The sequence below is a fragment of the Gavialis gangeticus genome, unplaced genomic scaffold, assembly GCF_001723915.1.
Source record: "Gavialis gangeticus isolate Ggan-Ray unplaced genomic scaffold, GavGan_comp1, whole genome shotgun sequence".
Classification (NCBI taxonomy): Eukaryota; Metazoa; Chordata; order Crocodylia; family Gavialidae; genus Gavialis; species Gavialis gangeticus.
Genome location: NW_017728996.1, coordinates 46,895,965 through 46,919,064, shown reverse-complemented (window position 1 = coordinate 46,919,064; position 23,100 = coordinate 46,895,965).

Sequence of the window (23,100 nt, the reverse complement as noted above, 5' to 3'; positions counted from 1 at the left end):
GAAAAAGGAGAAAAGTTTCTTCCTGACTCCTACAGTGGCCAACAGAAACCTTGAAACCCGGGATTAACTGATTTAATACAATATAATTGACTATGATATAACACTATGCATTGGAAAGGATTCCAGAGGTAGTGCCCCTCCTGCAGTTCACAAGGTCTCCTGACCAGTGGACAGGGCAGGGTATAAAAGAAACTGATATAAGGATGGAAGACAATGCTTTGTATCCATGGAGATGCCTTTTCCCCCTGGCTCCTTACAGAAGTTGTACATTGGTGTGTGATGTCTCAGGTTCTGTCCCACCAGTCAGGTGTAAAGAGAAATGGGCATTTGGCTCAAAAACTTCACTAGTGCAACAACTTAAAGTGGATTGTAACAGGAATCCCAGTAGGCAGGACTTATGGCATGTACACTGAGAAGCTCCACCTGGCTCAGGGGACAGGGACACCAGAGGTGGAATTTCCTATTCCTTTTGTTATTCCACAAGGGACACTTCCTGGCCCCACTGAATCCAGTGGGGATTTTGTGAAGATTAATATTTCATTGGAAAATGTTTTCCATTTACATTCCATACCTCACAGATCCCTGAGATTACTAGGACTCTTGGAGGAGGCCTCTTTAGATACTCCCTACATTTTGCACCTTCTCCATTCCTACTTAGAATCACAGACAGAGCAGGACAACTTTGCCAGCAACAACAATTGCTAGGAAACTGTCACAGCCTTTGACAAACAATTTGGAAAACTAAGGCTCAATATCACATCTGACACACGTGCATCTAAAACTTCCTGGGGCTTGTTAAACTGCTCAAGTACCAGAGAACTCTGGAAAAGACCCTAGCTCTAGTCACAGAGATAAAGGTAATCACACTCTATAGTTTTTGCTGTTCTCAGGCTCCCTCCTACATGATTCTGAGGTTGAGATTACACATTAGAGTTAGCAGGTGCTAATTCTAAGGATTGTTAGTGCAAGCACTAGTGATCAGTCACATTTGGGGTGAATACCCCCTCTAACATGCACTACTCAGACTTGCTGCTGGAGGGCTGGCAAGCAGGCCCTACCTACACGCCTGCAAATCCACTCCATGCCTGTCTTGAAGAGGAATAGGTTGGCTGAGGGTCTACAGAGATCTGCAGGGATCACTGGGAAACAAACTGGCTGGGCACCTGCTCTCAGGAATACTGTGTCCCACTGCTACCCAGGTTTGTGGCAGCATCTTGGCCTGGGTCTTAGCCAGTAAGAAATAGTAGGGCTTTCTTTGTGATGATTCCTTCTTTAACTTACCTGAAGTCTCCAACAGGAACCCCAGACAGCCCCAGAGTCCTTTGAAAAGTTAGTGAGGTTCCTACCATTCTTTAAAGTTTAACAGGTCCTAAGCTGGAGAGATTCCATCCTCCTGAACCCTCTTCTCCATTCCACAGAAGAAGTATTCAGAAGGAGATACTCCTAGAGAGAAGAGACTTAGCAGAGCTACAGCCAAGGCCTTTATGTTGTGGTGCCAAGGGCTTCCCACATGCCACATGTCACCCTCATCCCATGAATCCCAATCCCTTCCATCACCAGGCAGTATCCTTCCATTCCCTGCCTACAATTCTTCTCTGCAGCTTATGACCAGCCCTCACCCCGTTGCCATGTTGCCACATTTCCCTGGAACAGCAGCGACAGCTGCTGCACAATATGCTCCACAACTTGTTTCAGCATCAGGGGGACGAACGGGAGATATAAATAAATAACATAAAATATGTCTGACTTAATCCTTTTATCACTTTATTTCTTCCAGTCGTTTATAGAGATAATAATCAGCTGGCTCTGCAGGAGGGACTGATGGAAGCTAGCAAAGAAATATTGTGCAGACTCCATTTCTGCTTCCAGTGTGAGTTCTGTGATCACTTGGATGGGATGTAACAGGCTTCAGGGAAGTCAAGGCACAGAGCTGACCATTGCATTTGTAACTTGTCTCATTGCCACAGCCTGAAAGGGTGCCAGGGGCATAAGGGGGGAGAAACAAGGTGCCATGGAGGTGTGGGGAGAGAGGAGGATGAGGGAAAAGGAGAGAAGGTAACAGAAGGCAGAAAAATAAAATGGCACAAAGATAAAAAGAAAGAACAGTGAGAGAAGGAAAGAGAAAGAGGGGGAAAAGACAGAGCAAAAGGGAAGATCCCTGCAAGAAACACTAAGGTCAGAAAACAAAGTCATTGTTTCCCTGGCAAACAAGGAGGAAATGGAAGGCAAAATTGTGTTTCAACCTGCCTGTCCATCACTGGCCTCTGGAACCTGACTCAGCAGGCAGTGTGCTAATCCTCCAAGCCCCAGAGAGGTCTGTGCATCTGCTGGGGCAATTAATGATTCTCCTTCCCCACCCACCCAGTAATAAGGATTCTAACCCAGACCCACATAAAGCGACTCCTGGGTGTAACCAGCAGTTCTGATGAACAGCAGAGCACAGATCACCCACAACAGAGAGGCAAGAGCACCCACTCCTTTGGGTCAGAGCAGGTAGTTCAGGGTCTGTTCTTCCTAAAACAGGAAGCCACATACTTCCTTGTCCTTTTCTATCAGACTGAGGCAAACATCCACATATGAAATGATAGAGTCAAGTGTCCTTAACAGAGCACAGTGTGTGCAAATTCTGTCACATGCTGTATCAAAGCTCCCTCACAAAATTGCCTCTTGTTGCTTGCCCAAAGTTGCCTCTTTGGACAAACAGACTGCCCTTGATGATTAAAAGAACAGATTAGCATGGTCATCTTACCTTGTTTATCATGAAGTGTTCACTATCTTAGTTTCCCCTTTGTGGCCTCAGACAGTGACATGTGGACCCTTAGTTCATTTGAGACATCTCTTTGAATAAGAGTTCCATCCAAATCCATCTTCCCCAGGCTCTACAGTCCTGCTAGACTCAGCAGTTACTTCCCAAATCCCAGATGCTGCTGCCTGACATTTCCTAAAGCCTCTTTCTCTCACAGTCAATACCTTCAGCCAAGCTTCCCTGTCTGTCTGCTGTGGCAAGCCCCTTCCCAGGTCCTCTGACCCTGTAAGATCCTTCCTGACATCAACACACCCCCTCCCTTGCCTGCCAGGCTTCTTCATATGGGAGGCACTGCCTTACAGCTATTGCCATGTGAAGCTTGTTCTGACCTGGCCCAAACCTTAAAACAGCCAAAACACTGCTGGCCTGGGTCAGGGTGCACTCACGCATGTCAGGGATATGCCCTGCCCCAAGCAATATAGCAAAATCCAAGTACAGTAGTAACCATTCCCCAGCTAGGCAGGTTACTTTATACACTTCTCCCCATTGTATTGTTAGCCATAATGAGGGATAGCACACTTAGCCACTATCCATGCAAAGGCTGGTGTTGCTACGGAGGATTCAACACACAGTCACTCCTCTGTGAACGTAGTGACTGAAGCACTCAAGCTGCAAGAGACTCTAGTACCGAACACTCAATCTGTCAAGCCTCACTCATTACAGATTCATTTTAAGGTGCTTTTTTTTTTACCTCCTGCAGTGCCTGGATTCTCTGTGTGATTCTAAGAGAGGTTTAAAACCAAAATCTCTCCCTTTCTCTCTCTCCCTTTCTGTGTTTTCCCCCATTTTTAAATCCCTTTCATTAACTGTCACAACTGCAGTGCTCAGAAAAGCAGCTGTGTCAATCAGGAAATTACCCACTAGAGGGCAAGACCATTATGTCCTTGATGGCCTTAGCTTTCATCTGCCCAGTTTGGGGTTCAATCCAGTGACCTCTCCAAGCATCTCTGTTAACTGGCCTTAACTGACTCTCACTGGCAGTCCAGGGCAGAGGGGAGCTGTAAAGGTTATCCTCCAATTCCCAATGGAGCACAAGGGCTCCTTCCAAAAGCCAAGCCTTACAGCTGAGATCAGGGTATGGCTCAGGCCTCCCTCGATCCATTCTTCACAGCTCCAAGTACGCTGAGGGCATTTAATAAACAATAACTAGCAGCGATTAATTCCAGCCCTCTCCTGGGGGTGAGATACAGCCCTGGCTTGTTAGTCTCAGTGGGGGAGGAAGAAAAAAAATCTGATTAATTAAATGCTTTCCTACACGAGTTTGTTCTAAAAGCCTGGAATTAACAATGGAATCAATGGCTCACTGAGAATGCAGCACAAATCCCCAGAAAACTGCCTTTTGAGCTACCAAGTAAAGGCTTTTCAATCCCTTCTCCGTTCCTTGGGGCCCACAAAACTAGCAACCCGGCTGTAAGGGATCGGGCTCTGGGTTAGCTTCTTATCAGAATGAAGAGGCCAGGCTGCGGGTTTGGGGTGGGGCTCCTTCCTACTCTAGCAGTTGTTTGTGCTCCAGGACAGTTCCCCTGCATGTCCAGCAACAGAGCTCATGCCTTGTGGGTGGCACACAGCACTGCGGCGCTCTCCTCCACGCTTTCAGGGGGCCCTCGTAAAGTTTGACCTTCGTGCTGTAAACCTGTGGCTGGTTGCCGAGCAAGCCATTTCTTCCTCGGTGATTTAGCAGGGATTGTGGAGACACAGCAGGAGTTAGTCTGGTTTAGTCTAACAATTCATCAGCCATTAGAATACCCCCGACTCTTGCTCTCCTTCCCTCATGAGGGCCTCAGCCAGTGCCCCCAACCCTGAACCTTACAGGGCTAGGAAGACAAAAGAGGGAAAGGGGTTTCAATCAGGTTGCTGCTCATTTGTCTCTCTTTCATAAAGCTCTCAGGCCCATATCCGCAGGCAGGGGAATATTCTCTCTCCTCGGTGCCGTTAATCTCTTTATGGCATCATTTGGCCCTTTCTAACGGCCATTGATTTTTTAACGACCCTTTACAGCAACTCTTCGGATCTATTTGGTCTAAATTACTAAACACCAATGCCCTGGGCAAACACAGGAGCAAATAAAGCAAAACAGAAAAGTTTGTTAAATAATTATGTAATTTTTCACCTTCTTTCAGTGCCTATCTCCCTTCATTCTCCCCCCACCCCACCTCCAGCTTTTACATGCATGCTGTTACCTGTGCTGCCAAATTGCCCTCCGTTCATTTGCCACTGATTCTTCTCCAAGAGGCCCCTATTGTTCTCTCACCCCACAAGCAAAGCCATCCGCAAGCCTTCAGCTCTGCCAGTGAACCCATCCAGACCTGCAGCACTGCTGTTAATAACCAAACTGGGCTACCAACCAGTGCTGCCAATGCACCTGGCTTGCAGCACACCATGCTCTTCTAGTCCCGGCCCCTTACCAGTTCTCTTGGTGCTCCTTGACCCTGAGCTGGTTGCATTCCCTGCTACACCAGTCCTGGAGCATCACACTGCTTTGCTTGTGCTTGTCCATCTAGACAGGAAACCCCTCCGCTAACATGCTCCTAAGATTCCACATCCCAGACCCACATCACCTCCTGCTACTTCAGTCTTGGTTCTCGTTCCAGCTAACAGCACTGGCTAGGGCAGTCTATGAACTGGCACTGTGCAAGCACCCTTCACACATTCCTGCCAAAGTGTCCTGAATTCACCCCATAGCATTTTTGTTATTCTAGTGCTGTGCCTCCCCTGAACATAGTCAAAAATGGTACTGAATTTTGTAGTGGTCCTGAGATATGCAAGGCTGAGACCACCAAATTCATTACCTTGTGCTCATGCTCACTATAGTCAATGATCCAAACCTTCCAAGAGAAGGCTAACAAGGAGGAAAACAAGCTCTGTAATAGACTAAGGCTACTGCTTGTAATATATTAAGGAAATGACATTCACTCCAGATTAATATATTTTAATTTATTTCTATTTTCCTGAGCTTACCCCATGTCCAGCAGTAGCTGTCTCCCTGTTTCACTGTTCTGTACATGTCCAAATGAAATACTGCATGGTATTGTCTAATATTATGTTAAAATACACAATATATCACACTGATGCATTTGGTGAGTATGACATAAAAATGACTAATGTGCTCTGGCCAAACATTTAAATGTATTCATCCTGTATTAGTTCAAAATGAATATTAATATGCTGGAAAATGGCTCATGTGATGAGGTTTTCATGTTGTATTAGAGAGGACAATTCATTCTTGCCTCATTTTCTGATCAGTTCAGGGTCCCAATCCAGGAAAGCTACCACTAATAGAGGCCTATTAGAATGAGGGTTCTGTTCAGGAATAAGAAGTCTGAGTCCATGGATACTGATACTGGACTAGGGCCTAGGTATATAAGGGGAATGTAAACACACACTGGAGGTAAACTGGGATGGAGTGAGAGTCTGATAATCTAGGAAATCTTCAGCATTTAATTAGGGCCCATTTTGCTTGCTTTAGCATTTCAGGGCCCCAGGACCTCTCATTTCAGCCTTTGTCCCATGTCAGAACCAAATTTGAACTGAACTTGTACTGAATTTGAGATTCTGAAACATTTGCATCTGCTTCCCAGACGGGTCTGACACCAGCAGCGTTTCACAGGAGAATGTGTTCTCCAGGCCCATTCTACAGACTTAAGTGACTTGGAAAATGTGAAAATATGGCCCCTGCAATTTGGGATGCCTTTTGTCCCATCCCTTGAAAATTCCAGTCATTTTGTAAAAAGGAAGATTTCACAGGACCTCAGTGTCATTCAGAGGAAGGGATTCTGAAGGGCCAGGATGATATCCGATTTAAATGCAATCATTAAAGTTTTGCTTGCCTGGTTTGAACCTCTAGGGGCCAATCTTCAACTGGTGGAAATTGGCCTAATTCTATCAACTGCAATTCAGCCTGGGTTGCTTGCTAAATCAAATCTATATGCAAGATTTCTCAGACTATAATGGTCTCATTCTTGGTGGACACACCACCTATTAGATCTCATTTTGGTATATTATTTCCCCCTACTTTTACCTTCAATCACTGATGAAAACTGGGGCCACCTTGGTTAATCACATTTGTATGTAGTTGGACCCAAGTGTCGGGCGAAGGTTTGTGTTATCTTTTTACAACTGCAGTGCTTTTCTATTTGGTAAAAACCATATACTATCTCCAGACACCACAACCTATATCACGTGCCAGAAAAGAGCAAGTCTTAAAAACGTATTCCCCACCCTGACTCAAACACTATATTAAAACATTAAAAATATTATTAGAGGATCATAAGTTGTAATAATTATTATTTATATAAAATAGGAGCAGGATCCACCATATTAATATGTAGAAGAAGATGGTCCCTATTCTGAAGACCATACTACCTAAATAGATAAGATGAAGTGGGCAAGTCATTGCCTCTCCCCAAAGTTACATGGCAGGTCAGCAAAAGAGCTGAGAACAGAACCCAAGCTTTGAGGGTCTAGAGAAGAGATGAAGAACTCAGTTTGATTTCTGCCTGTTACAGGGCTTCATTTGGGTCTAGAGAATGAACAGTTCCAAATCAGACCAAACACCTGACAAATGCAGCGCCCCATCATCCTACACTGGTCTAAGGCCAGTGCTTCACACAAAAGCCAAACAAATCCATAATTAATTATCACTACCACAGTGGGACCAGGAGCACACTGTGCTGGGCTCTGTACAGATAAAAAAGAGTATCCCTGAATTAGAGAGCTTAAGGCACTTATCTATTTACCTTGTGCCCTGTTTAGGATTGGGGAAGGTTTCTGTCAAATGTAGACCAGTTCAACCAGGCCTAATCTGAGACCACTACTGCTGTGGACCAGCCTGGGTGACCATACTGGGTGGGATGAGTGAGATGCAAAGTTCTGCTCTGCAAATCACCATGGAAGCGTGTAGCGGGCAAGGTGGTTGTATAGGTCCCTAGGCACAAATAAACTTATGTTAAAAAAAAGCCCTTTCAAACTGAGGGTATTTGTGTTAAGGAACCTCAGACGTGCAAGCTCACAGCACTGGACTCCTTCAGCAATGGCTGCCCAGAAACACATTCCCTTCCCCTCATATATCCATACCCCAGATCCTTTCCTCTCACCCCTGTGACTGACTAAACCACACCCCCCTTGCATCTGCAGCTGGAAGGAATCATTAGACATGGTGCCTGTGCCAACATCTCTGAAGTGGAACAGACAATGTTAAAAAGACAAATCTGATATCTATTCAGATTTGATCACATAAATCTTGTATTTTAAAGTGGGTTGGAATTTGTTTAGTTTATACACACATACATACACAAGTGTGTGTATGCATGTGTAGGCTAGTAGTAATTTTTTTTTCTAAAATGGAGGGAAAAATACAAGCCCATAACCTTTGCCGAACAACCTGAATGACCTTTGGGAATGCCTGATAAGTGATAAAAACAACCTGAAAAACATGTATCCTTGCATCATTTAAGATGACCTTTCAGAAGGGAGAGATGGGAAAAGGGGAAGAAGGGAAAAATAAGGAGGGAGAAAAAGTTTTAAAACCAAACATCCAACGGTGGCATTTGAAACAGCTGCCACTAGAACGGAAAAATAAAAATAAAGAGAGATTCAACATTTTATTTCCCCCCATCAAACAATATGTTTCCAGCTAATGGCAGAATAATAAAAAATTACCTTGTGCAGTCTGAGCTGGAGAGAAGAGAGGGAGAGAAGAGAAGGGCAGACGGGGAGGGGGAAAGGTTATTATAAATGTGTCAAGCTTGTTTATGGCCCTTTATCAGCAAGCGAGGGGAAAACAGAGAGGCGCCGTTAATATGCGTTTAAAAAGTGTTTGGCAGCTTCGCTCGAGAATGTAAATAATCTTTATATTCAGAAGCATTTCAAGGAGGGTGTGTAGCTGTGTGCCACCCAGAATGACAGGTTTTTGAAGGACCTTCTGAAATTGCTACTGGATTCAGCCACCTAGATTTGAAACCTGTTTAGTTAGAAGACTTAATATGCTGTTAAGACAGGCAGGGCCTCACCAGGAGGAAAAGAGACTTTACTGATAAATTTGATATTGAGGAGAAACATTGCAAGAAAGACCACATTCTGCTCTGGTTTCCATCCTCACTGAAGTCAGTGGGCCAAAATCCTGTCATTATTACACCACCGCAAACCTCATCTTACTCTACTGAAGTCCAACAAAGTCACTCCAGTTCACAAGAGCAGCATTTGCTTAAATGATTTCCGCAAGTTGTAAGTGAGCATAGGATTAACCACAGTGGACTGGACCCTCAACCACTATAAACCAACCATTATCTTCAATGTCTTGAACAGCACTGAGTTACACCAGCTGAGATTCAGCAATATTTTTTCATGCTGCTACTTATCTCTGCTTCAGTTAATTCAGCTGGTCAGTAAATCGCTCCCATTTATTTATATTTTATATATTTTACCAGGAAATCCCCAACCCCCCACTTTCAGAAGAGCTGACATCTCATTTTTCAAGAGGAAGAGGGCTGAGATGAGAATGGTAGCAGCAGCATAGGTAAAATGCAAGATCTGTGAACACAGAGACAAAGCAAGTGGCTCAGCGCCTCTCACTTACACGAAGAAAAAGATTCACTCTCCTCCATTTAATTGTGAGGCACTTTAAAAAGCAGCTCCCTTTTGAGATGAAGAATTTGCTCTTTGCTTCAATGAGACATTTAAAAATCACATGCACTCTTGGAAATAGCATTTGGTTAAATTATCACCTTCCAAGTGCCAAGACCTGTGCAGTGCACCCGAGCCCTGTGACACACCCACCAATACATAGTGGGTGCTGGCATGTGGGCTGGGAGTCGGACAGGACTGAGCAGTTCCAAGCCAAAAGAGGTTGGGTGGAAGGGAGGTGTTCTCAGCTTGAGGGGATGGATTTTGTGCAAGTAGGGTATGGAGAGGAAGAACTGAGACAATGAAGTATTCTTCCAAGCTGGAAAGGGAAAATGGCAGAGCCTCAAGATGGAAAGGTAACATCAGGGTGGGTGCATAAGGGATGTAAATGGGGGTGAGCATGACAAACTGTTGAGGGGTGGGGAGTGATGCTTTGAGCACAGTGAACCTGTAAACATGGGTGACTGGTAGGAGGACTGTGAGTAAGAGGGAAAAGGGCAGGGTGAAGAGCAGTACCTGAGTGAGTGCATGAGCATACTGGGGTGATGGGTCTCTGGGGGTGAAAGATAGAGAAGAGGGAGTGGGTGAGGGTGTGAGAAAAATTAGTGGCATGTGTGCATGTAAGTGAAACAAGAGGGGGAAGGGAAAGAGAAGTCAGACTGAAGGAAAAGTGATAGGGTGACAGAAGAACAATATTAATCTTGCCCTGCCCTTCACTGTAAAGGAGGAAAAAAAATCCCTCTCTAGGGAACCTCTATAACAGGGGTGGGTAAAATGTGGCTCGTGGGCCAGATGCAGCCCACCAAACCATTCTATCCAGCACACGGGGCCCCTAAAAAATTTAGAAAATAAATATTTATCTGCCGCTGGCTGCCTGTCATGCAGTCCTCGATGGCTTGCAAGACTCAGTTAGCAGCCCTCTGCCAGAAATAATTGCCCAGCCCTGCTCTATAAGATCCTAGATTTATACTTTGAAAACACAGCAAATTTAGCAGGAGGAGCAGCTGTATAGAGAAGGTCCTCATAGCAGGCTATGGTACCTGAGGACACACCACTTCTTTGGGCACTGGAAAGGCTGACACACCTGCAGTCACGCAAGGCCCTGGGTCATGGGAAGGGCCCCCTGCCAGGTCAGGAAATAATGCCATAAACATGCCCTCTCACAGGCAGCCCCAACTACAAATGGTCTTGCAGGCTGTCTGTCTTAGGTCTGAAGGGGAGAACCACTACCTCCTGCTTCTTTAAGGGTGAGCTGGAGTCAGCAGAAGGCCTGGCAAAGACTACAACATCCTAAATCCCTCTGCTTCCCTTTACCATTGTGGTGGCAGCAGCAATGGTAGAATTGCTGTTAGAAACAACACAGAGCTACACCACCAATACAAAAAGGGAAGAATTAAACAAAGCAAACAAACAAACAATCAATGTTAACTCTCAGTACAGAGCGTATGTGAGCAACACATTGCAGGAAAGTTGATGCATCACAGCCGGAAACAAAGACAAGCCGGCTTGTGTGGGGAGTACACTTTAGAGATGTGGGTGGGCTAGAAGCAGATGAACACAATGATGTTTAAGGATGGTCAAGAAGTCATATGTGTAAATGTGGGAGTAAGTGCATTGGAAATGTACTTACAGTAAGGGAATAGGTCTCATGTTTGTGGTATACTGGGCATGTAGACAAGTTCATTAATGTACCATAGTTACTGCACATTTAGTTTAGTATTTCCTTAATGAAATACAACTGAATGAGTAGCAACTACATTTGCTGCACAGTAGTGCTGGCGCACAGTTTTCCTGTGATGGTTACTGCTCAGTAGACTAATAATACGGCACAGTAGCTTATTGGCATGGTTTTTGACCAGTATGCTACTACGCAGTGTTACTAGGCTACCATGTAGTAAGCATTTCGTGTAGATGCACCCACTGTATGTGATATGCTCTATACAGGATATACATGCAACCAGATGTGGAAGTGAGCTGCTTAGGTAGAAGGGCTGCCTGTGGAACAATGCATTCTCATTTAAATTAAAATATCAGACCCAGTTATTAGGACTGTGTGAAACTTTGGTCCCTGATTCGATTCGGCAGAGATTCAGTGGCTGAATCTCTGAATCCAAATCGAATCAAGAGACCCTTCAATCTCTCTGAATCAAATCAGAACCCTCTGAATCTATTTGGAGAGATTCAGTGATTTGGCAATTCGAACATAGACACAGCTTTAAATGTTTTTTCTACATACCTGAAGATACCAGGTGGCTCGTGAATTCTGCGATGCTGGGGCAGATGGAGCGTCCCACAGGAGTGCAGGGGGCTCCCCAGCGCGCTTGTCAGCAGACCTAGAAGTGGACCAGAAGCACTTCCAGTCCACTTCTGGGTCTGCCAGGGAGTATGCAGGAGGGCACCCCACCCCCAGCTCGGCAACTGGTGCCTCCTAGGTCTGGGGGGCACCTGGGGTCCCCTTGCAGCCAATCACCAAGCCAGGGAACACCCCACTACGCACTGCCCAGTGGACCCGGAAGTGGACTAGAAGTACTTTTGGTCCGCTTCTGGGTTTGTTGCCAAGCATGCGAGGTCTACCCCGCTCTCCTGTGGAACGCTCCATGTGCCCCAGCATCGTGGCACTCACAAGCCACACCTGGTACCTCAAGGGATGTAGAAAAAACATTTAAAGCTGCATCTATGGCCTAATCACCAATTCTCAGAATCAGCATCAATCTTCAGATTTGGATTCAGCCAAATTGAATCAGGGACAATGATCTGAATCAATGAATTGAATCACTGTCCCCGATTCGGGCTGAATCCGAATTGAACATGGCCCATTTCGCACACCCCTACCAGTTATCACCAAGAATTCCAAAGAGGCAAGTAAATTAAAGCAAAGTTCACAAGTCCCCATTTAAGCATCTAAACTGGTGGCCTCATTTTCAAAAGCATTGAAGAAAAGTAAATGGGATCTACAGAGCAATCACCACTGCTTGAAATTCAGGCTGCTGATTTGGTGTTTTGTGCCCATCACTTGTCCAGCTTTCATGCAGACTGACAAAATTTGAACAGTTGGACTGCTCATGTTACATTGCCCTTCCCCAACCAGATGCTCTTCATTCTTGATTATTCCTAATTCTTACTGGCCCATGAATTACCTGATCTTACAAAGGAACCTGGAATTTGTTGTGAAGCTGCATGTTTTCCGATCTAGCAGGTATAGTTAGAGCCTGTCATTTCCTGCTTTTCTGTACCCAGCACACAAATGGGAGAAAAACACTCATTAGAGCAGCTGGTTAGAACTGGTTCTAACATGGGACCGGTTACAGCAACCACTGGAGCTGTTCTAACTTGCACTGGGAGGCAACAGCCCCCATTAATATTTTTGCAATCAAGAGCAGCTTATTTTCTTCCCTTAACACAATCAGAATGGCAGGAAAGGGCCAGGATGCAAGCCTGATAATGAAAGGCCTGAGGAACAATGCAAGCCTCTGCCATTGAAGTGGAACATGTTAGCATGCAAGGCATTTTCCTACCTCCACTTGTAGGTAACAGGTGCCAGCTGAGCATCCTTGGAGACCTTTATACATTCATTAACAGAAAGAGCAGATGAAGCGGAAGTGAAAATGTCCCCAGACGAAGCTATCCCTGTATATAAGTCCCTAGCCGGAAAGCCCAGGGAGAGAACCCATGCACTCCTTGGCTTCTAAGCTTCAGCTCCAAACAACTGTGGGTTTGTGATGGGGACACCATGTCTTTATTAAACAATTTCCTGCATGCATCTAAAATTGCCACCAGATGGTAACAACTTTCAATTTCTACCAAACTGGGATGCATTTGGACTAGAAGGAAAGGACACTATGCTTCACACCATTACTAGACTCCTGAGCTGTCTGCTCTCCCATGGTGAGCCAACTGCTGTCCAACGCCTGTCACAGTATTTTACATACAATCTCAGTAGCGTTGCCAAAAGAGCAGAGCGCAACTCGTCTGCAGTACATATCACATAAAGCCTTCCATGAAACATTTGAATATTGTCATGCTTGTGATATATTTCTATAATAGGAGCCGGCAAATTCACCATGCAGCATGCCAGCCTTCAGATGGAAATCTACATTTAAATACATTTAAATGCAGATGCGTTATATTTACTGCAAAGAGTGCAAGAGCGATCTACAAGCAAAAATAGGAAGCAGTGCTCTAGCTGAAGAAGTAAATGGCAATCGCAGGCAGAAAACCCACTGCAATTCATGCATCACACAAATGGTTGTGTATATTAAAACAATGAGGACAAGGAGTATTGATTTAGCACAAGTAGCAAGAGTCCCAGGTGCTAAAACCTGGAGAAATACAAACCGCGCTGGGCAGAATAACAACAAAAAAGAAATGATAAAAGGATATGAGTGTTTGAAAAGACACGTAGGACGAGCTATAAATTCTAATAATCCATATTTCTCGAAAGCAGCAGCTATTGACTCAAAAACAAAAGAGCAGGCGTTGTAATGTAACAAATGTCAGATGGGATAGCGGCAGGAATTCAATTTGCTCTGGCCATATATCAACTTGAAACTTAATGTAATGGCATGTAGTTAAGGTTGCACCCTCACTTAATAGCTATTACCAGTCCTGGGTGGGTTTTCCAGCGAACATAAAGCAGTGAGTAATTGGCAGCACACTGCCTATATCACTGGTAATGAAAAGAAGAGCCCAGTAGCCTGGAAGGGCTATGAGAATGAGAAAAACAGGGAACTCAGGCAGAAAAGGGCAGTGGGTACTGTTGGTGAACCAGCCAGAAGTTTATCCTACCAGAGTCCCTTTTGAAAGGGTTTCAAGATAGGTTACAAAGTATATCTGTAGCTATGCTGGGAGAAGGTAGAATGTCAAAGCAAGGTCCTCTCTATAAGGGTAAGGGCCATCTGGCTCCAGTTTGACATCCTCTCTGGTCTCTTATGTGGGCTGGATCCATGCCTACCAGAGAAGAAACCCAGAACAGTTCCATCACAGCCAGCTCTGGCGTGTGACTATGTATTACTACTTGGGCAGTGGCACTGTAGTCAGCCAATTAAGGCTAGCATAATTAGATCTCTTCAGTGACTGCAAGCAGCTGAGTTAAACAGCAGATTTCCTGTTCAACAGTTATTAGGGCTGTTGAAGTGAGGAAGCAAAAGTGTCTGCCTTACTAGGAACTGTACTTACTCTGACCATATGTTAGAAGCAAAGAGACATTTGCTGAACGGAGAAGCAGGGGAAACATGGACATTGGACAGAATGTAGTACAGCAAAGCAGCCAAAAGAATCAAGGGAGGTCAAAATTTTAAATCTGCCCTCATTATATTACAGCTATGCAAGGATACTCCCATTATGCATGTGATTCAGCCTACAAAAATAAGGTTTGCAAATGCCATGTTCCTGGTGATACCATACTCTAGATTCCAGACCACTACTTAGGAACAATCAAAAATGTAATCAGGCCCCAGAAGAACCAGCCCAAGTTTGTCATGGAGCTGGCTAAATGAGGAGATTGGAAAGTTTGTCTGTGCTGCACTGAAACCTGTTCAAGGTAGGTGTGATCAATGGAGCTCCTGCTGCTGACATTTGTGAAATCATGGACTTAAACATCTCTTTTTAGAAACATGTCCTAACATGATGCTCTTTAAATGCTTCAAGGAAGATCATTTAAATGCCTGTATTAATAAAATAACTACAACATATAGGCATGCATAGCTCAAGTATCACTTTTGTCTTCTTTTTGTTACCTAGGCCATACCTAGGGCTAAATGCTGTATCACAGTGGTTTTCAACCTTTTTTAATCTTCAGACCCTTAAAAAATTTTAAATGGAGGTGCAGACTCCTTTGAATTGGAAGTGTGGGCATTCACATACTTTTGATTGATCATAGTCATATTTCGTGGACTCCTTAGATGTACTCTGCAGACCCCAAGGGGTCCATGGACTACAGATTGAAAAATCACTGCTATATCAAGCAAATAGGCTTGCTATATCAATCTAATGGTCAAATGATAAATGTTAAGTCAATGCATCTTTACACCAATCACCAACAATACAATGACTTCACTTAAGTTGCATATACCAAACTACTTTGCATATGCCAAATGTGACACATATTGCAATGTGTGGATACCAAAAGTTGCCACTCTGTACAGAGTGACTTTTGAAAATGGCACCAAGGGATCTGAATTGTTTTCCTTTCTCAGTGACTTTAAATCAATGTACTCTATTAAAAAGGGTGGGTTTTTTTCTAAACAAAGGAGATGTACAAACAGCCTGGGATCCAATGGTCAGACCAGGCCCTTTCCTGCTTCCATAGAATCTCCACAAGTGAACATTTTACAGGAAAACTCCCCTCAATTACACTGGTACAGGCCTAACATTTTCAGGGTGGCTGTACAACTGTTACAAAGGACAAAGTTTGGTCTTTCAGGTGGAATCTCCTTAAAGAAGCCTGGTGGCAATGAAGACGAACGTAGCTTATTTGCTCATAGTTGTATTGACTCCCCAGAGTGAATAGAATAGAAAAAGATCATTTTGGTCAGTGTATTGAACAGATCTGAACCTACCTGGGGAGCAGGGAACTCAGCACAGATGCAGGAAGCAGAGCCAGTGAAATAACGTGGGATTTTTAGAGCCACATTTCAGACTAGACCTCTCCTCCTTTGTTTCATTCCTAAAGGACTTGTCTTTATTGAAGATTCCAGTTCTCCCTCTCCTAGGACTGGCAAACATGTAGTAGTGCTAATCCTTTTCCCTATGAACTGTAATTTCCTCCAGTGCAATTTAGCCACAACTAATACATGTCTAAGTTTACCTGTCCACACGGAGATCTGCATTGATGTACCTTGCACTAGCCTTTGGCTGTGTATGATTGGAGCTGGAACAAGTCATATGTAAGCAAGGTCTCTAAGCAGCACTTGTCAGTCCCTGGGTCCTGTTTCAGTGCTGTAGTCCATTCCCTTTACCTGCCAGCACCTTAACAGTGTCATCACTGTCTTGTCCCAGTCTCAAGGGCATTGAGGGAGAAACTGTCTGCATTGGAGGGACCTGGAATTGACAGAACAAAGAAATTGCTGAAAATATTCTGAGAGGCTGTTTACAGCCCCATAAAGATTTTATGTGTTGCATTTAGCCTCGTGTCTCTGCATTTGGCGTGTTAAATGTAGAACATTTTACTTTAATACCATGGCGGCTGCAAGCAGGAATATTTAACTCTAATAAATAATAGGTAATCACTGTTTACAGTGGATGGATTGAAAATGGCCATGGGAGAGTCTGCCTTCTACAGTCCAAAAGCCACAGGCTGAAAACAACACTTACATCAGAAGCTTACCATGCTCCATAGTGGTATCTCCCCAAGGAAAATAATGGTATAAAATAATGGAACATTCAGGTTCATTAAATAAGGAGCTGATCTGTAGCCTGGACACACCAGGCTTATGCAAAATTGCCCAAAACATTGTTTTTTTAATTTGGAAAAGGGGAGAAAGAGAGATGGAAGCAGATGGACCCCAACACCCTCTGCAGTGGTTGTTGTACTGGAAATAAGATTCAGAGCTGTCTGGAAACTGGATTATTGCATGAAAAATGCAGAAGAGGACCTTCTCCAGCCTTTCCAGAATAAGCCCAAAAACTCTAGTAGAGGAGAGATCTGTACACCATCTGTTGTGTAAGTTTACTTCATTGTGGTCTTCTGCTCACTGAGTGTACGATCTGTTTCCCAGTCTGGATAAAAGTCAAGGCAGACAACACTTACATGCCACCCAACAACATTAGTCTTTTTGCATTAATTCAGCACCAGTGGAATTGCTACTAGTAGGGTCTCTGTGATGAATTCTTCCCTGCAGTAGACACATCCCACCCAGTATTCAAGGAAACAATTCTTCAACCTGAAAACTAGATGCTTGTTCTTGAGAAGTACAAAACAGGGGCCCTGTTGGGAATTCTGCCTGGGTAAGGATTTTATATGTTCTAACAGTGAGCTACCAAGCTCTTTCAGGTAAACAAATCAACTGGAAGCTTTGGTCAAAGCTCATACCAAGGGAACTGAAAGCTTTCACAGTTCATTTTTCCACCTCTGTCTGCAAATCCTGATTCCATCAGAGAAATTTCTTATCCCTTCCCTTCCCAGCCCACATTCCCCCCTGCCTGCCTGAGAGGAAAAGGGATAATAGATAGCAGTGAGGAAGGCTAGTCAGAGCTACTCTTTCAAGATCCTAAATCATTAGCCACTCAGAATGAAAAAGATATTTCATCAAGTTAGGGTGGAAGGAAAGGTGGCCCAAAGGCAAAGGCACTAGAGTAGAACCTAAGAGAAATGCACATTTCATTCCCTGCCCTACCACTGACATCCTGCGGGACTTTGAGTAAGTCATTTAGCCTGCCTCTGTGGGACCCATAGAGGAAGCATGCTCAATGGGGATTCCACAACATTACATATAATCTGAAACTCCTCTAACACCATTGATACCAACATCGTACTGGTTTTATGAACACAGAATGAACCAGGCTACAGTAACTCGCACCATAGCTTGTTCCAAAAAGCTTTTCATCAAAACTGCAGGGTACTCAAACCAGTGCAGCAGTAGCCCTTCCACTATGGTCTGTAGATCATCAATGGCCCCCTTTAAGTCCTTCCTGTTAGGCAGCAGGATGAAATCCATTGTAAAGCGAGCAATGGAGGCAGAGGCCAATGAGATGGTAGCTCTTTCTCTGCCAATTGATAGCACAAGAATGACAATGTTGAAGGAGATGAAAAGGTACCATCATAGAATTACTAGTGCTAGCCCATGGAAGAATGGGACTAATCTTGGGTTGTCTTCAGTCATTAGAGCTGCCTTAGGAGGAGGTCCCTACACAGCTCTTCTCAGCAATACTGGATAGTCAGCTGAGGTCTCAAACACCATTTTGCATAACGTCACCCAGAGTACTTTGCACTTCTCTTTTTGAAGCTCTGTCCTGATTACCGTAAGCAATGCACTGTAGATGTACCTCTGTAAGCCCAGAAGCACCAGGGGAAATGAATATATTAGTATTTATCATATTAATACAGATCAAGCTGGGTATTTGTTCTGACATTTCAATAATAGCTTTTTCCATTTTTTTAAGCAGGAGCTTGTATTTTCTTCACCCTTAAATAATTCATTGTTACGTTAAACTTATTTTAAACTGGGCTCTTTTTTTTCTTTAAACCAAAATGCTATTTGGATGGCCAAAGGGAAGAGAGTGTATAAATGAAACTCTCTCTTCTCTCTCCTCTCTTCTCTTGCTCTCTCTCTCGTTTCTCTCTCGTTAGAATCTCTTAATCAAAGTGACAATCTGTCTTTCCCAGAAAGGAAGTCGGAGCCTTTGAACAGTGCTGCTCCGATAGCTCTTTGCTTTGATGTGGGATTTAACTTGTGCCTTTAGCAATCTCCAGTATCCATGTGTGTGCATGCATGCATGTTGCTGTGTTTTTCCTTCATGCACACAAGTTTCCCTTTACTGAGAAAGGTAAAGGAAAAGCAGGGGAAAAAAGAAAAGAACCAGACACACAGATATATAAACCAGAACTGTGAACCCTCTGCAGCTGATAAGTCCAAGTTCAAAGGGGAATCCACTCCTCACAAACCCACATCCTGCCAGGTAGATACCAATTCCACCAGTGCCCATTACTTTCCGGGACACTGGATGAGGCTATTCTAACATGGTAGCACATTCACAGCCCTATGGACTGTGCTAGGTCACTGCAGTCCTGCAAATCTGCCCCCTGAAGAGTCCTGTGAAGGTGAGATGGTTGGAAACAGGATCCCAGTGACCCACTGGTACACATTCTGGAATGTCAGATTCCTGGACAGAACCCAAAGATGTAACGTGCCCATAGCATTATTTGGCAGCCTTCAGATTCCACCAGATACTCATCCTTCTCCCAGATCAAGCCTTGCATTTTCCTTTTCTCTTCACAGCCTCATTCTTATTTGTAACAATTCCCCAGCACTTGTCATCTCCTACTCCCTTTTCCTTAGCCGCTCCTTTTTAATTTCAAATTTGGAATGATCCCTTTACCCAGAATCCAAACCTCATCTTCCTCTTCACTGAGAACAGTGATAGTAACCTGCTTGATGGGATGTAATTTGAACGAGACAAGTCTAAAAGCAAGCTAATAGCATACCTTGATCAGTGGCAGGTTCACAGTTCCTAGTGTCCCAACCCTTGCGTTCCTAGTAACACCAGTAGGGCTGCCTTCTCCTACCCATCTTCTCCCTCACTGCTTTTTCTGATAACCATGGGCCTACTTGTATTCTTTGCTGATGCCACACTGTCATTGACACTGAAAGTAGGCCTAAGTCAGTGACATCCTCCCTTTTTTCCCCAGAATCACAAATCCTCTCTTCAACTACATGCAATTCAAGTAAGGGGCCTCCCCAACTTGGGTGACTGTGCCCCCACTACACATGCAACTAAGACGAGATGGGATCTATTGTGTGGTCCACACAATTGTACCTCCTACCATGCCACATGTGCATGGCAGAAGGCACAATTGTGGGATCATGCATTAGATCCCATCACATCTTGTTGCCGGTGTACAGGGTGCCCAATTTTGTGCTCCTCCTGCAATGGCAAAAAGCAGGCATCCACAGCTGGGAGTGCCCTTTGCTGAGGGGGCTCCCAGTCATGGAGGCCATGCACTGCCAGGAGCCAGAACCCCATCAGCTGCAGGACTCTCAGTCCCACCTTCAGGTGAGATGCAGCCAGGACTAAGAGCTGCGTGTGGACCCAGGGGTTTCACACCCCAACTTTGCCTTGGGATCACAGTGGCTGCGATCCCCATGGCTTGGGGGTTACACCCCTGTGCCTGGGAGACCTGTTAGTTGACAGGGCTCCCAGCCACAGGTAAGACCCTGCTACACATGCAAATTAAAGCTTAATAGCAACCAGCTGTAAAGTTGCTACACATTTTCAAAGTTTAACTTTATAGCTGGTTGGAGTTTTTTGTCCTGTGATACCTACTTTACATAAGTAGCTGGTCTCAAGCTAACTGCACAATTAACCAGTTAAGTGTGCAATACCTGTAATGTGTAGAGGGAGCCAGTATAGCAGTCATGCTTCCACTTACAGACCCAAGCCTGCCATGCCAACACCAACAGGTCCACACTGGGCTCCAAGTCAGAGATCACATTCCTAGGTGGCACTAGGTCTTCTCTTATCTCTGAGAAGAACACTTGGTCTCTGAGAATTGCATCCTTTTATTTCCTTGTACATTAGAGATTTTATAGATGCTTCTGCTGAAAAACATCCCTGGTGGTTTCTTCTAGCAGCAGACCAAGCGTACAAAATGCAGAACAACAGGAACCTCTGAACTACAAATCTCCGAAGTGGCTTCAGTCAGTGTGCAAAACCTTGACAAAAAACAAACTTCAGCTTTCCCTCAAGTGAAGCTGATCCTTCTGGTATAAAAACATGCCACCCACAGAAGTATCCCACCATTCAGAAACTGAAGGAGTTTTGAAGAGGGGGGGAGTTCTGAGGAGGTCCAGGTTTCCCCTGACACTTTTCTTCCTCTCTCATTCACCTCCCCCCCACCATGCAAACACTTTTTTTACTCTATATTTACAGTCACTGTCCTTCTTGCTGATAAGGATGATAGGAACACTCTCCATTTTTAGGGTTAAATGGACTTGTCCTGGAAATCTATCCAGTTCCCAACAGCCCCGTGGTGTTAGAGTCTGCAAATCCTAGAGACTCTCAACCATATTGGTGGAGACCATTGTAGCTGTGACATACACTGTGCTGACTGTCATTTGTCCAAGTGCTTCCTTGCCCCCGGGAACAAGTATGCCATTGGGAATTCTTACATTGTGCTCATTGTGGGGACTCTGCCAGGAGATGCTCAGTGAGCCCCACGGAGCTTCAGCTTCTCATCAAGAGGTGTTGGCATGCTAAGAGTATAACCTATTGCGCTGGCTGCAAAGTGTGGTTTCAAGCTCATTTCCACCAACTCAAAACCTCTGGCACCAGGTCCTGCTCCAAATAACTGTGCATCTTTGGCCCCAGACCTGGTCCTGAACACACATCAGTCCAGGGTGCGCAACTCACATTTTATGGAAGGCTATTTGCAAGACACACATTCCAACGGAGGGCCACGATCAGTGGGATTCATTCTGAGCAGAGGTCAGTACTCAGCACGTTTGCAATCAGCAAGCTGGACCACACATGCAGGCACATGCACAGATTCACTAACTTGAGACAACAGCAGTCGGAACCCTGTAATTACTGGGTAGAGAACAAAGAAAAAAGGGGAATGGGAAAAATGAGAGGAGGAAAGAAAGGGTGAAGGGAATGATCAGAGAAGAGGAAAAGCAAGGAGGAAGAAGAGTGAAGGCAAGGGAAAGTCTGTGAACAGCTCATCTTTCCCAGGAGGTCTTGCAATAGAACAGGGAGGCAGACGCTCCAGGGGAGGTTTACCAAAGCATTAATGGTGACTAGAACTTAAGGAAGTTTTCCTCCCTAGCTCTAATGGTGTCTTAGAAGAGGGAAGAGTACAATTCTCCCTCTCTCTCCTTTTTGGCTCCAAGAGGTTTAGTGCAACATCTTCAAACATAAGCATCTGGATGGATTTAGGGGCTTCATTTCAGATTCAGGCACTCGCAGAAATCCCTTTCTTTGAGACACTGCACACCTATAACTCTCACAAAAGCTATGAGAATTTGGAAATCAATTTACATGCTTGAACACAGATTTCTCTACATCCTGTTGGCCAAACAGAATTAAAATTCTGGGCTGAGGAGATTGCCAGTAGCCTGCAACTTCAACGTAAGAGCTGAAACCAGAAGCCATATCCAGAGTCCCAATCCAGTTCTCTGTTTGGGGTGGGACAAAGCGGGTTGGAAGGGGCAGAGGAAGAAGTTTACAGAAGAATCCTAAGGTAGAGGCAAGGGCTAAGTATATATAGGAGTGGGTCTCCTTATGTAGAGCAATTCTGGTTCAAAGCAGCATTTTCTGTAGAAGGCCCTATCCAGAGCCAAGTCTCAAAAGGCATCTTATTGACTTTAGCCACTCAGGGCCCATATTTTACATTCTTCTTCTTCTTCCCCCTGAGACTCCACTCCAGCTCAATAATACATGTTCTGAAGGAGCTCCCTCCCCCACCCCCAGGCCTCATGCATACCCAATCAGACTGCCTGATTATGCAAATTAAATACAGTAACATCACCCTCCCTGTACCCCATCCCCTCCCCACCAAAAAGGAACAATCCCTCTGTTCATAACCAGAAGCATTAATTATATGTAATGACGGACAGTCGACTCCCTGAAGCGTTTGCATAATTACCGATGCTAATGGATTCAGAGTGTCTCTCTTCTTCTTGTGGAGGAAATTTAATTGGAAAATACATAAAAGTATGCGGGGGGAGGGAGGGAGGAAGTGGGTCTGAAATGGCACAGGCAAGGGGAAGGATGTCTCTAGGAGGGAGTTATGTAAACTGACCGCTCACGCTCAGCCAGTTTGATGATAACCCAATTGCCTTCCCTACATCACCCCATCTTTAGTGGGGAGCAGGTTTGTAGAGTATGTGAGGCGGCTATGGCTATCCAAAGGGAATTATAAACAGTGAGGTTTAATGAAAGTAGAAAGTACTCAGAGGGGTACATCAGAGGAAGTGAAAGCAGCTTAACCACTTCTTGGGCACTCCGATTTCCTGGAC